Genomic DNA, 11,142 nt, shown 5'->3' with positions numbered 1-11,142 from the left:
CACTCTTGCTTCCATCCTGGGAAGGTGACCACTATAAATCTTTTATTTGCTTGCTTGTATATTTTTGAGACAGGGTCTCAGGCTATCATCCCAGTTAGCCTGAAATTCACTATGTAAATTAGAATAGCTTCAAAATGGTGTGTGTGTGTGTGTGTGTGTGTGTGTGTGTGTGTGTGTGTGTGTGTGTGCGCGCGCGCATGGAAGTGTCAATGCAGTGCACATGGGAGTGTCAATGCAGGTATGAGTGTGAGTGCCTTGGGTGTTGGTCCTCTACTTCCACCTTGTTTGAGACAGGGTCTCTTTTGTCCCCCACCCCCTGCCCCCATGTACATGTCACAGGCTAGCTGGCTAGCAAGCTTCCATGATGAACTCTTCAGTCTCCACCTCCCATCTCTCCACAGGAACACTAGGATCCCATGTACTCACGTGTTCAATCAACTTTTGTGTTGGTTCTGGGGATTCAAACTTAGGTCCTCACGCTTGTGCTTTTTATATACACCGAGCCATTTCTCCAGCCCGATTGAAGTATTTTTAACTGCCAGCCAGGTCCAGAGCTTTGTAATGTGATCATTAAGCGATTCCTTGTTCAGAGAGAACAGCCAAGTGTACCCACCGGTCCCTGTGTGTGGGGTCAGCCGTTTTTCTTTGGAACGTGAATCGGGCATTGTCATGGTGAGGTGGGACCCAGTCCCCAGGCAGGGAAGAAAACAGTGCCTTCCCAGTGCTGACCTTCGTTCCTAGCTCAGAAAGCAGTTCTTTTGGATTTGGAGCTTTTCAGATAATTGTGTCCGGTTACACAAGGCTTCAAGATAGGAGCACTCAAAGAAAGCCCTGGCAGGAGCAGGCTGAAAGGTCCCCGCAGCGATGTCTGCTTTAAAGGATTTGAGGGAAAATTCAGGTGTTTCGGCCATGCACAATTCTCCAATAAAGTAAGCAGGAGCAGCCAACAGTTTAGCATGCATGGACCATTCCCCATAGAAACAAGCAAGCAGGGTTGGATTTCAGACTGAAAGGAAATCTCCTCCCCAAGCCCTGTAGGGCCAGTGGGGGTCAGCTGCAGAGCCAGTGTCTGGAACAGGCCTGGCACAAACTTGGAAACCTCAGCACTACAGGATCCATCTCTCCTCCTCCCCACTCTCTCCCGCCTTCCCCCTCCCTTCTCCTCCCCCCCCCCCTTGCCTTTCCCCCATCACCCTTCTCCTTCCTCCCCTCCCCCCTCCATCTCTGTTTTTCCTTTCTACATCTTAGGTAACACACTCACTTGGTAAATACAAGCCTCTAGTTTTCCAAGAAACATAAAATAAAAATTGAATTATGGGCAGGCAAAGCCTTAAAAATCTTTGCTTCCTAGGACTCTCTGGGCACATTTTTCACACTCCATGATTTTTTTATTTCATTTGTCTCTGAGGAGCAGCCCTCCAGCCGATGTGTTGTGTAAGGGGCTGGTTCCAAACACCTTGTCCCCAACTAGAGACACGGAGTAAATTTTATCTAGCGCTGAGGAGAGTTCTGGAAGGATGACATTGTGTTCCAAGCCTCACTAGCTACAGTCAACAGAAGGAAGGATGCCGGACTCTCACCAAGGACGCTAAGAGACTATTTTAAACACTGGATGCTAGGACTTCTTGCTTAAAGCACAGAACAGCCATAAAAACCTCTTAACAGGGAAAAATTAATGGGTGCAAAATGTCTTGAATGTAGCAAATAAAAACCAAACAGAAACAAAAAGGTACCCCCTCCCCCAATTCACAAGGGCTGTGGGGAAGGGATAGTTCACTATGTTGTAGCACTATAGTACTACCAGAAGTGAGCCCTTTTTTCCTGTGCCATGCTGGATATCCAACAAGTCACCTCATGCATGCCAGTGGTTTGTCACTGAGCTACACCTTGAGTTCAGGAAAACCAACTTTTATGTAAAAATGATTCAGTGAGTGGTTATTTACTTTATAAAAGATGATTTTTCTGGTTCTTTTTTTGTTTTGGTTTGTTTGTGGTTGTTTGTTTATTTGTTTGTTTTGAGACCAGGTTTCTCTGTGTAGCCCTGGCTGTCCTGGAACTCACTCTGTAGACCAAGCTGGTTTTGAACTCAGACTTCTGCCTACCTCTGCCTCCCGAGTGCTGGGATTAAAGGTGTCCTTCTTGGTGTTGCATAAAAATCTCCCCAGTTTTAATTTATGCTTCACATCAGAATAACACCATTGAGGTGGCAGTGGTGGCCGACGCCTTTAATCCCAGCATTCAGGAGGCAGAGGCAGAAGGATCTCTGAGTTTGAGGACAGCCTGGTCTACAGAGTGAGTTCCAGGACTGCCAGGGCTACACAGAAAAGCCCTGCCTAGAAAAACAAAACAGAAGCACACCACCATCTCTCTCTCCTCCCTCCATCTTTTCCTGTCTCACGCAATCATCTATTGTTTATTATTATTTATTACTGTTTATTGTTGTTGTTTGTTGTTTATTTGAGACAGAGTCTCTGCTGTGTAGCCCAAGATGGCTTCCCGTTTATTGTCCTTCTGCATTGCTGTCGTCCTACGAATCTTCCGAAGGTTGAGCTGGCAGGCGTGTGCCACCACGTCCCACACTTCGGGTGTTTCCTGTGTGCTTCCCTATCATCTGTTAGGGAAGCAGTGGAGAACAAGAGAAAGGTGATTCCTCTCTGTGGTTCGCCTTCCTGTGATCTGGCTGGAGGAGCTGGCCTGAATCAGATCAATGCTGCAGAGTAGCAGAGCCCCTGACAGAAAGAAAGCAGAGTCCCCTAGAGCTCTGGGACGGAGGCACTCTCTACTTTGAAGCTCAGAGCGAGGTTTTCTGGATGAAGTGATATTACCACAGGTTTCGGTTCTGCTGGCTGAGGCCCAGATAGGATGAGCTCCCCCAACCTCCACCCAGGAGACGCCTCTGGCAGTTCTCAGAGCCAGGAGAGCCTGCCTTGCTAGGGTGGAGGGACTGAGTCTTTCCAGGAATGGAAGGGTAACCAGTTAAGCACAAAGATCAGCTGCAGTTAGCAGGCCGGCAATGTCTTGAAGACTGATGGCTTCAATTCCAATTTCACAGTAGGAAGAAATGCAACTTCTCTGCGAGAAGGAAGACTTGAGGATTGTAAGCAGGAAATAGAAGAGTGGACTTTTACTTTCCTTTTGTTTCTTTTTCTTTCTATCTTTTGCTCGTGTGTGTGTGTGTGTGTGTGTGTGTGTGTGTATCATGTATGTGTACAGATGAGTGTACACATGAAACCTATAGATTGTCATTGTCAGTCCATCCTAGCAGTAGGGGAGCAGAGGCAGGCAGATTTCTGAATTCCAGGCCCACCTGGTCTACAGAGTGAGTTCCCGGACAGCCAGGGCTACACAGAGAAACCCTGTCTTGGAAAAATGGGGGAAAAAAACACACACAAATAAAATTTGTCTGAGTGTGGTGGCGCACACCTCTAATCCCAGCACTCGGGAGGGAGGCAGAGGCAGGTACATCTCTGTGAGTCTGAAGTTAGCTGAGTTTACAGAGTGGATTCCAGGCCTGCCAAGGCTGCATAGTGAGGTTCTGTCTCAAAAGAAAAAAAAAATGATTTGGTACTGTGTGTATGAGGCGAAGAGGGGCATGTGTGCCACAGTGCATGCGTGGATGTGTGGAGGTCAGAGGTCATCCTTATGGAGTTGGTTTTCTTCTACCTTTACACGGGTTCTGGGAACCGAACTCAGGTCATCAAGTGTTTAATGTCCTGAGCCATCTTGCCTGCCCAGTTATTATTTTTGAGGTAGGGAGGCCTCCTGACTCTGGGGATTGGTGGTTTTCCTAGATTGGCTGGCCAGCAAGCTCTTTCTCTCCAGAGCTGGGGTGACCCTCCTAGCTTTTATGTGGATGCTGAGAATGGAACTCATTTGACACTTTGCCAGCTAAACCATCTCCCCAGCTCTCCCTCCCCCTTCCTAAGGTCTGCATAGCCTGTGAGGAGACAGGAGTGGGGATGAGTCCCCAATGAAAACATTAAAACCAGTTAGTTGGTGGTGATGCTCACTACGGAGGAGATGCTAGCAGCCGTTGGGGTAAGCCAAATGGATGGGCTTACTCTCCAAGGTCCACGGAAGAAGGTATTGTGACCCAGATAAAGTGGTTCCAGACAGGAAGAACTCTGGCTGGCCACCTCCTGCCCATGATCATTTGATAATTAAATCGATGAAACGAACAGACCAAACTGAGATTTAGTTGTGCCACTAGCTGGTGACTGGAAGAGCTCAGTTGGAAACAGGTAACCACCGGTCTGCCCTGTGACAGGAATCCAGTTCCAAAGAGCCTGAGTGCACACGGTCCTGCCTGAGACTTTCCTCTGGATCAGGGTAGGATGAGCCCACTCTGTCTTCAGAGTGTAGCCTCTTACAGTTCCCAGGAATCATGATAGCCAGCTCGTCGTCTCCCAACTCAAGTGTGTTTCAGACTTTAAACCAATTTAGACACATAGGCATTTTTCCTCCCAGGTTTATGGTTCTTCTGAGGTGGGAAGCCCTGCCTTATGGAATAGGGGCAAGGGGTAGGAAGAAGCCTGAGGGGCTGACTCCTGACCCAGAAAGAACACAGGTCTTGTGTTTTCACAGAAAATGGCCCCAAGGAGAGAGCATAGGACAACATTCTCAGTGAAGGGTAACCTATTAGAAAAGGCCTGAGGGGGAAGCCAGGGATGCTGGCTCGGTCACAGGGGACGAGAATGGCCTCACATGCCAGGGAGGTGGCCAGAAGGGGTTGAACAGGGCCTTGGCAGCCATGCTTGCTCTGTGTCTCCATTGATTCCCAAAGGCAAAGGGACTCCTGGAGGAGCTCAGTGCTTTTGTTTTGTTTTGGGAGTCCCGGTCTCCCAATGTCGCCCAGGCTCAATTTAAAATCATAAGCCTCCTCTTGACCTACCTTCTGCGCACTGAGGTTACAGGCCCGCCGCCACATTGGGCGTTTCCTTGAGGATAGGAAATAAGACTGTTGTGGTTGCTTTTTACACGTATATATTACTATGTATTTATTTATACTGTGTGTGTGTCTGTCCGTCTGTCTGCCTGTCTGTCTGTCTGTGTGGGTACACCTATGTGTGGAAGTCAGAAGAGTACTTGCATGAGTTGGTTTGCCTCCTCTGCCTCATGGGTCTGGGGAGGAGCTGGGAATTGAATTCCAGACAGGAAGAACCCTTCCTGTGTCTTTGGGCTTGACAGGAAGTACTTTTCCTATTGCGCCATCATACCAGGACAGGATGTTGTTTCACAGTAGGAAGACTTAGTTCTCTCTGACATTTCTCAGACAGTGAGGTCTTGGTGACCAGACTGGGAACCCCAGGCTAAGGAGAACTCAGAAAGAGATTTGGGTGAGAGCAATCCTCTTCTCTGAGAGTCTCCTTTATAGGGACATGGAGTGGGGGGTGCGGGTGAGGAGAGGGAGGCACATCTGAGCTGTTACTTAGGTTTTTGATTTAGATAAAAACAGCTGTCAGTTATACAAAAACATATCACTGGTTGTATATCTGTGTACTAATCCTTACTCAAAATTCACTTTGTTTCTTCCTGCTGCCACGATAAATTACCACAAATTTAGTGGCTTAGTACCACACAAATTTATTTTCCTGAAATTCTGGAGGTTAGAAGTTTGAAGTGGCTTCACTGGAAAATAAAGGGGTGGTAACAGCAGTCTGTTTCCCATGGAGGGGGAATCTGTTTCCTTGCCTTTTTTTGGCTTCTAGAACCTTCTTTCCCTGAATCATGGCTCCTTTTCCTATCTTCACAGTTGTCAGTGCAGTGTCTTCAAATCTTTCTGACTTCTGTTTCCATTGTTCTGATTCCACCTTGGCATTCCTGCCTCCCTCCATAAAGACTCTTGCGATTATCTTTTTCTTTTTCTTTTTCTTTTTCTTTTTCTTTTTCTTTTTCTTTTTCTTTTTCTTTTTCTTTTTCTTTCTTTTCCTTCCTTCCTTCCTTCCTTCACTTGGGAGAGGCTCCAGGGCGGTTACAAAGCTACCCAATGGCTTGAGAAGTTCATTCAGGTGGAGGTCCTGAGGTGGGCTGGTGCAGAGCAGAGGAGGGAGCCCCTTGGATGGCACAGAGGCCTCCTAGTTGTGCTTGAGAGTGAGGTATTCACCCCGAGATCCCTGGGGCACGCCAGTCTGCACTGGTTGTGGCCCCGTCAGGGTAAAGAGGTTCATCAGGTGGTTGGCCATCTTCTTGATGAGCTTCACCTCCTTATCCAGGAAGTGGCTTCCAAGAAGTCACAGAGATGAGGGTCTGTGTGGGCAGAACCCAGGATATGCAGATCCAAGAGGGCCTGGTTCAGGTTTTTCTCCAGGGCCAAGGCAGCTTCCATGGCCTCCTGGGTGTTACCCCATTCATCTTGGGATGGCTTCTGCACATCTTGGAAGAGTACATGGCCCTGCGATCTCGTTCTACAACTTGAGAAGATGCTTGGGGCTCTCACGCTTCTCCTCAGCCAATTTGCTGAAGGAGTGGCCTAACACCCCCCAAAGCCACTTCACTCCGATCAAAAGAAAAGAAGCCCAGAGAGAGGTAGGTGGAGGAGGTCCCGCAGGTGCGGGTTGACCAGGCAGTTCACGGCAGCTTCCACTTCAGTGGAATAATTCTGATGAATCTGAAGTCATGGCTGATCCAGAATAGGAGGCTAACAGTGAAGACGGTGCTGGCTGATCCTAGGAGCCCAAGGCAGCGAGGTGATGGTTCCAGAGGCTGTGGCTGGAGAGACTTAGGTGGCTGGAGGCTAATAATAAAGTGTGAGTCCCCAGGTCTGTTCCATCCAAACACTGTTGAAGCAAGACCCAGATCCACAGAACCTCCAAGGCGCTGTTCTCTTATGATTATCTTGAGTCTCTTAACTTCATTGCAAAACCCCTTTAAATGAATAAGGTCTCCTGCCCACACCTTTAATCCCAGCACTTGGGAAACAGAGGCAGGTGGATCTCTGAATTTGAGGCCAGCCTGGTCTACAGAGTGAGTTCCAGGACAGCCAGGGCTACACAGAGAAACCCTGTCTCGAAAAACAAAGCAAAGCAAAGCAAAGCAAAACAAAACAAAACAAAACAAAACAAAACAAAACAAAACAAAACAAAAAAAGCAGTTTAATGTTTTAAGCCAAATTTAATGGGTCATCCTAGCAGGAACCTGGAAAACCACAGTACTGAGAGCAAAGTGGATTGTAGAGGCCTCAGGTTTCAGAAGGAAGCAATGACTTTAACAACAATGGGGCCAAAGCCATATCTGTGATATCTTGACAAAGAATCTAACTGCCTTCTACCTTTGTCCTAAGAACTTGGCTGAGGCTAAACTAAAAAGCAATAGACTAATTTCTTTAATGGAGAAACTTCAAGACTGAATGATGTTGGGTCTGCAGTATGACTATTATTGATAATGCTTATACAGGTCTACAATGAAAAAGATCAAGGAGGGCAGAAAGAAATAAGAAATGTACAGTTTGGAGAGACAAACAGCCCCAGTAAGCTTAATGTCACAGCCAACAGTGTTTGCTGAGAAGAGAAACTGTAATTGTTTAGGAGATTGGCAGCATTAAGGAGAGGCCTGGTCTGCACTAAAACAAAGGGGAGAGCAAGACCTCTGCCAAGCAAGTGCTGGGGGATGATTTTGTGCACTGTGTATTCAGATGCTGATGTCGGTGCCCAGAGATCTGGCTGCAGTCAGGGGTTGCTATTGTCAAGCATCTCCAGTCTCAGCATTGTGTAAAAATTGGTTTCCATCACCTCTGATTGATTAATAAAGAGCTGATTCAGTCAATAGCTGGGAAGAGGAGAGAAGGCAGAACTTCTGTTCCTAGTCAGGGGGGCCCCAAAAGTGGGGAGGGGGAGGAAGAAAAGTTGTATGATATGGGTAGATCATGTGGAAGAACCAGGAGGAGTCACCATGAGGACACACATGGAGCAGAGTGAGCCAGGACAAGACTTAGATCACAGGACCGTGTGGCTTGGAAGTAGGTAGCTTTAGAGGATTAGTTATAGAGCTTGAAGCCTTTTGATGAATTTATTAGGTTTTTGTGTCATTTACTTGGAAGCTAAAACAGGCTAGAATGGGTGTAGAAGCACCCATTTTTGGGAGCGAGGGGGATGAGGCCCCGCCCCCTCATCTAAGTACTTATATATATGGCACTCAATATGGGACCAAATGTAAATGAAATTGGGGGGTTGTTTCTTTTTCACTAGCTCGGTTATGATTTATTATATGTAAGTACATTGTAGCTGTTTTTAGACACCCCAGAAGAGGGCATCAGATTTTACGAATGGCTGTGAGCCATCATGTGGTTGCTGGGATTTGAACTCACCACCTTTGGAAGAGAAGTCGGTGCTCTTAACTGCTGAGCCATCTCTTCAGCCCGAGCATAAGACTCTTAATCTCAGGGTTGTGGGTTTGTGCCTCACGTTGGGCACCAAATATAAATGTAATCCTGTTTTGTTTTGTTTTGTTTTTTTTCTACACCGCCCCCCACCTTGTTCCCAAGTAAATGACAGAGACCTTATATTTATTAATAAGCTGGAAGCACTAAGCTGGGCAGGTTCTGATCTATTCTAACCCAGCTATGCTGGCCTGGACACGTGCCCTGTTACTTGCCATCTGAGTCTTACTCTGACCTGCTCTGGTCCATGTGTGTCCTCATGGCTGCTCTCTCATCGTGACCTCATGGCAAATCCTCCGGTCCTTCCTCTTTTCTTTTTCTCTCTCCTTGGGATCCACTGATGGGTTTGGAATTCCTGCCCTATCTCTTCTCCTGCCCAGCTATTGGCTGATTCAGCTCTTTATTAACCAGAGTAGATGAAAAACAATTTTTACACCTCACTGAGACAGATGATGCTCCAATAATCACGACAGTGACAACATCTAGACCGAAACCTGATCTCTGGGCACAGTAATCACCATCTGAATACACTGTGCACAAAACTATTACCCGACAAGTAAAATCTACAACATGTATGTTTCTGTTCCTAGAACTAAGCTGTCAAGTAAGATTGCTGCTAATGTGTTCAAGCATGCGCTGCATAACCATTCTGGCTTTTGAGGCTTGACAGATACAAGAGTGAAGGATCACACACAACTCTCTCTTTGCAGTTCCAGAGAGCTACTGAGGCCAGGCAGTGTGTGGCAGAGGGAGTTCTTGCATAAAAGCCCCGAGAGAGGGAGGAAGGACTTGACAGGCCATTGCACGAGGCTGTAAAAGTGAAGTCTGGGATACAGTGGAGCTGTAAGACATCTGCCTAGGAAAGCTGCAGACAGGTAGAGGAACCAGTCCCAGAGAGATGTGTCTCGTAAGCTGCAGAGCTTGCAGGGCAGAGCTAGCTAAGCTCTCTGATACCAGATATTGAGCTACAGGGTTTGCTGTTTCCACTGCTGAGTTCCAATCTTGCTTTGGTTTAGTATTTCTTCTCTGTGTGGCCATTCCTCCCCTTTGAAGTGATAATATATATTCTGTGCTGGTATATGTTGGAGAATGTAATTTGTGTTTTTATTTTACAGAGGGTTACAATTAAGAGATTGTCTTGAAAGCCAGGCGTGGGGGCGCATGCCTTTAATCCCAGCACTTGGGAGGCAGAGGCAGGTGGATCTCTGTAAATTTGAAGCCAGTCTAGTCTAAGTAATGAGTTTCAGGCCAGCCAGGGAGACATAGTCTCAAAACCAAAACAACAAAATACAACAACAACAACAACAAATAACCAAAAACATTGCCTGAGTCTCAGAAGAGACCTGAACTTTATGCTGTGTTGAGAACTATGAAAGAAAGGCTATGAAGACTTTTGAAGTTTGATTAAATGCATTATCATAAGGCTAATGGCCTGTGGGGCCAGAGAGTGGAAGGTAGTGGTTTGAGTGAGAAATGTCTCTCACATGCTTAGGCACACTTGGTCCCCCGCTGATGGCGCTGTTTGGGGGCGGTTAGGAGCTGCAGCCTTGCAGAAGGAAGTTTGCCACTGGGAACGGACTGGAGAGAGTACGGTGTCACTGTACTTTCAGTTTGCTTTCTCTGCTTCCTGCTCCCCTCTCTCGGTTTTCCTGCCCCTGCTACACAGACTGCCGCTGGCCACCATGGCTGCCTTGCCCTGGCGGACTCATGCCTCTGCAACCATAAGCCCAAACACATGCTTCTATAATCCGCCTTGTCGTGGTATTTTAGCGCGGACACAGGAAGTAAGTAACTAATGTGTTTGTGAAGATGCCTCTGAGATGGGCTGCTAAGGAGCTTGATAGTGCTTCTTCCCAAAAGGCTCAGTTGGAGTAGTGCTCTCCAGGAGGACCAGGGTTTTCGGTAAAAAAAAAAAAATCTAAGAAGGAATATAGGGATCTGTTGCATGCAGGATGCTCTTTAGACATGCAGGAGATGTATCCTGGAGGTAGGAGACTCTGGGGTGTAGAAGGCTATGACTCTGAGTCTCTTTCCTTGCTGGGGACATTAATTAACCCTTCCTCCATCTTCATTTCTCTATCTGACTCTGGGTTCTCTGTTTCCAGATAACAACTGAGGAGTCATATGTGTTTCTGAAGCCAGAATAACCTTGATATTATCTTCAAATTTGAGCTTTATCAGTCAGTCCTAAAAGCAAGAATTTAAATTATAGAGAGGTTAACTTGCATAAGGACCCAGATTGGCATGTGACAGAGCAGAATTATGTCACATTTACTTCACACATGTGACTTACATATTTGTAGTGATAGATACACTTTCTGTTCCTATCTGCCCAGTGTGGGGTAGCTACCCCAGGAACTTACCATTTTAGAGCTTTCAAAACTGTCCTGGGTCTCACTATGTAGACCAGGCTGGCTTCAACCTCACAGAGATCTCCCTGCCTCTGCCTTCCAGTGCTAGGAGTAATATGAGTGCTGCCAGGCTAAGGGGAGAGAGAGAGAGAGAGAGGTTCTGTCCCCTAGAAGTTCCAGAAGGGGCCCCCAGAGTTCTAACTAGAAAATCTCTGTAGCCTGGGGCAGTAGCAGAGAGGAATCCTGACAGGAGAGTGTGGTGTGTGTGTGTGTGTGTGTGTGTGTGTGTGTGTGTGTGTGTGTGTGTTTCTAAGTCCTTTGGAGTAATCTGGGACGAGAGAGTCTAGTGGAGGAGACCTATATTGAATTTGAAGATGGGAGCTTCTAAAAGGAATTATGCTTGATTTAAGGGCAATA

General features: G+C 46.9%; 1 pseudogene; it reads right to left on the bottom strand.

The window, feature by feature from the left end:
* On the bottom strand, positions 5,938-6,823 carry Gm8838 (predicted gene 8838; annotated as a pseudogene).

The sequence above is a fragment of the Mus musculus genome, chromosome 8 (assembly GCF_000001635.26).
Source record: "Mus musculus strain C57BL/6J chromosome 8, GRCm38.p6 C57BL/6J".
NCBI classification, from domain to species: domain Eukaryota; kingdom Metazoa; phylum Chordata; class Mammalia; order Rodentia; family Muridae; genus Mus; species Mus musculus.
Note: the sequence above shows the minus strand (reverse complement) of the source record. Positions and strands in the feature narration are given on the sequence as shown.